The sequence below is a fragment of the Phasianus colchicus genome, chromosome 1 (genome assembly GCF_987193195.1).
Source record: "Phasianus colchicus chromosome 1, bPhaCol1.hap1.1, whole genome shotgun sequence".
In the NCBI taxonomy this organism is placed as follows: Eukaryota; Metazoa; Chordata; class Aves; order Galliformes; family Phasianidae; genus Phasianus; species Phasianus colchicus.
The window spans coordinates 195,404,303-195,408,561 of NC_143436.1; the positions used below are offsets into that span (position 1 = coordinate 195,404,303).

The 4,259-nt window shown below is 45.8% G+C and overlaps 1 long non-coding RNA gene across 1 annotated transcript; it reads left to right on the forward strand.

Moving 5' to 3' along the window:
• The first annotated feature begins 2,102 nt into the window (after positions 1 to 2,102).
• On the forward strand, positions 2,103 to 4,056 carry LOC116233904 (uncharacterized). Its single transcript, XR_004168022.2, has 2 exons — positions 2,103 to 3,269; positions 3,770 to 4,056. It is a non-coding gene; the product is annotated as an uncharacterized LOC116233904 (long non-coding RNA).
• Positions 4,057 to 4,259: the final 203 nt, after the last annotated feature.

Sequence of the window (4,259 nt, forward strand, 5' to 3'; positions counted from 1 at the left end):
CAGCTGTTCTCTTAGACCACAAGGTGGAAAGCTGGAACCAAATGCATCAGCTTTGGCCATAATTTTGTCTTCATAAAGGGGCGTGGATATCACAACACTACACAACTGGCTTTGCCACAACATCATGCCAGTAATGCTAAAGGATGAAGATGATCCTTTTGGGGAATGCTGCAAAGGGCGTGTGAGTGGTGCAGGAACATCTGCAGAAGGTTTTTCTGTCTCTCTGCCATCCTCCTGCACTGGGAGAAACTCATCTTTTCAGCCCTGAGAGAGTGGTGTCTTTCTCAAGCATGAAATACGGTGCAGATTAACATGAAAACCAAGTCACAGAGACATTAAAAAAAAAGAGGTCTGGAAGGATGAGGAGAGGTCATCAAGGCCTCTTCTTTCCCTCCAGGCAGGATCAGCTCTTCCTAAGCCATTTCTGACAGATGTTTGTCTAATGTGTTTTTAAAGACCTCAACCGGTTCAAGAATCACAGCCTCCCCAGGCAATCCACACTAGTGCTTAACTGGCTTTATGGTTAGCAACTTGCCTCTCAAGTTTAGCTGAGCTCTCCCAGGGTTCAGTTTAAGACCATGACTTCATGCCTTGCTCCCTGAGGATACAGGGAAGAGCTTATTCCCTTCCTCTTTACAGCCTTTTTTATGTAGCCAGAGTGCTGCAGGGAACCCTGGATAATGCCTTCTTACTGCTGTTTTGATGTCTGTGCTGTTGGCTAACCTCAGCTGTGCCATGAGCTCCCATGTATTCCTGTAGGATTTACACTCACTTTCAACATAGCTAAAGGACCCTTCTGCTGTCCTGCTCCTGGCCAGAGATGGTGACACAACAGCTGTTAGGTCTCTGCTCAGCACCACAAAGGTTGCAGGGATGACTTGTTCTCTGTGGACTTTTGACAGCAGGGCTTTATGCTTGTGGAAGGCTTCTGCAAGTACAGCAATGCAGGTGGTTCCCTGAAGGGGTGATGTTTGCTCTTGGCTCTACAATGCCAGTCTGTGACAGTAGTAATATCACCCACACCCACTCTAGAATCTGTGTTGGCTTCAATGAGGTTTGTGATTCCTGACTGTTTAAGCTTTACTCTTCATCATTCTGAGTTGATGCCCTGTAGAAAAGGTCTTAGCCAGATGCACCCATGACATAAATAAAGAACAAGCTTTAATGTGTGCTTCCCGTGCACATCACTGCACATTGGCCCATAACGTCCCTTTGGATCTAAGCAAAGCCCACCAGGGACCTCAGTGGCCTGGTGTGTTTCATTTCATCCATACCAGTGATGTACAAAATACTGCCCTCCAGCCAGGCTACCAAACCTGTTTAAAGTCTCCTCCAATAAACAGCTGAGATATTAACATGAGGTATGAATATGACACACCAGGAGGCTGTGCTGCCATTCAGTGAGACCTGGACCACTCAGGGAGCCTACAGAGGGGAGGGGAATCAATTCTTTGAAAGGGTAGATAATAGCAGGATGAGGGGAAATGGTTTGAAGTTGAGGGAGGGGAGATTTGGTTTGGACTTCAGGGGGAAATTCTTTACAGAGAGAGTGGTGAGGTGCTGGAACAGCTGCCCAGAGAGGCTGTGGATGCCCCAACCATCCTGGAGGTGCTCAAGGCCAGGTTGGATGGGGCCCTGATTGCCTGGTCTAGCATTAAATGTGGAGGTTGGTGCCCCTGCATGTGGCAGGGGGGTTCTGTGATTCTGGAGGGCAGACTGAAGAGCTGAGTGGAAAGGAACCTGATGGGACTCAATGGTGCAACAAGAGTCCTACACCTGGGGAGGAATAATTGCAAGCATCAGTACAGGTTATACAAAACACCCTAAAAACATTTCAGCTCGTTTGCCCATAGCCATGTCTCCTCTGATATAAGATAGAGCAAGTAAAAGCTTGAGGAATCCCATTACATTTTATGCTGGAAAAACGGCTAAGCCTTGCTAGCAGGTCCTGAAGACAGATAATAATATATGAGATGGGTTGAGGCCAACAGCTGCTCCCATCCCTCCTCTCCGTGTGGGTAATCAGAAGACATTTCTGACAAATTATAAATGACTTTCTGTAGCTGTCATCTTTCAGAGCAGCCATGGAGTATTGTCTCACAACGAATATAACCACTTTTTTTTTTTTTTTCCTCCTTCACCCCCTCCTCGCTATCAAGGTCTGTTTCATAGCCTTCCATTATCAGCCCACATTGCCAGGCAGGAGGCTTCCCTCTGGCTCCCAGGCTGTTTTTTCACTTCAGAAGCCAGCAGGGAGTGGGAAGCACAGCAGAGGCCACATTCCTGCCATTTATTTGCCTTGCAGCCCGGTTGCCTCACTTTGTTTACCCTGCTAGAGGTATTGGCAGCTTTGCTCCAAGACCTCATCTTGTGCTTGGGCATGCAAAGCTCCAGAAGAGAAAACAAGAGTGTATTGTACTCAGGAAAGGTCACTATCACTTCCTAGGTGATGTAGGCTTTCACTTGCATCTCTCTGTAGCAGGATTTGAAAGCCAAGCTACCCCTGGTTACAGCTGTACTGCAGTTCAGCTTTGTGTCTGGGCTGATCTGAGGATGAAGGCCAGTGTCCCTGCAAAGACTTGGGAATGGGAAATACCTGAGGTTCTGATATGAGAAAAGAGATCAAAATGTAAACCCGTGACAAACAGACACCACTGGGGTAACCCACGTTGCACTGCTCCATCACAAATACTTTCCCACTACTGTTGGTTTTCTTACACTTCTTTGCATTTCATAGTGGGTGAATGTTTTGTTCCTGCTCCTGCTGAAACCAACAACGCTCCAAGATGCCCCATTCCATGGGATTCGATTAATAAATATTAAGCAATGACAATCTGTGCTGAGTTGACACATCAGCCTGTGTACCAAGACATAGCTCATGTTGTGGATGCCCCATCCCTGCAGGCATCCAAGGCCAGGCTGGATGTGGCTCTGGGCAGCCTGGGCTGCTGGTTGGCGACCTGCACACAGCAGGGGGTTGGAACTGGGTGAGAACTGTGCTCCATTGTAACCCAGGCCATTCTATTCTTCTATGATTCTATGTGATGCCTTGTGCTGTAAGGAACAGGAGCTCTATCCAGCCAAGGCCGAGAGTCCAGCTGCTCTGGCCCTGAGATTGGATGCAATTCACTAAGGAGCTTCTGGAGTCACCATCTATTTCTATACTAGCTCATTAAATTGTTACAGAATTTTTCTGGGCATGGAAACACGCTCACCTGTGGCTCAGGATTCAAAAGAAGCCAAAATCCATTCCACATAAATGGCTTGAGGTAAGCTGCCTAGATTGGGAGGATACTCAAGTTTAAAAGCATGGATGCAGGCTCTTCCATCCAGATGCTCTTAGAGTCGTGGACAGTCTTAGATACATTTAATTTATTTGGGTGGACATAGTATTGAGTTCAGTTCTTGCTATTTCTGTCACCATGTCATACAATCTTTCTCATAAATACATTAGCTCAAGATTTAGCTCAAGATTAGCTCAAGATTTTGAGGTTTCCACGAAAAGAGTGGTAAGGTTGTAGCTGGTAAGGTCTCTGTAAACTCCTTAACAGTCCTTTGAGTCTTTTAGTAGAAAGAAATTAGTATGAGTTAGTTCAAGAAGTTCAGAAAGAATCATAAGGAAATATAGAAGTAAGAGCCAGAAAACTTAGATGTAGAGAGATTTTTACTTTTCTGCAGTAAACATAAGGTCAGCATTTTATGCTATTTAGCTTTGAACACATTGTAGAAAAACTGATGTCTGCTTTCTCATTTGTCTGCTTTTTCCTAGACTTTAGGAAGACCACCTATCAGTGGTTGGGATTTTCAGACTTATCCCTACATTTTCAAAGGACTTTTGTTACAATCCCCTGAGACAGTCATCATTATGTATATTTCCCAGTCACGACTGCGTGTCTCACTGTGCTTGACGAGGCTCAAGACTTAGTAAAGCAACAGTCCTTACCTTGAAGAGGTTTTACAAAATGTCATTGAAGTTAGTGGAGGATACGCGGAAAAAATTAGCAGCCCACCACCATTATTGGTTTCATCATCTAACTCTGTTCTGAAAACTGCTGCCATGAGTGGTGATGTGGATGTCTTTGTATTTACACGCTGCTGTGTTACAGCTGTGTTTCTGAGGTGAGGTTCGTGTGTCCAAAGTGCACGTGGACATATGAGCCTCACCGGGTTCTTGGCTGCATCTTCTGCTCTCACTCAGATTCTTTCCTTCTACTCATCCCTTGCCAAAACCTTGGCGCCCGATGGCTGCCAAACACGCT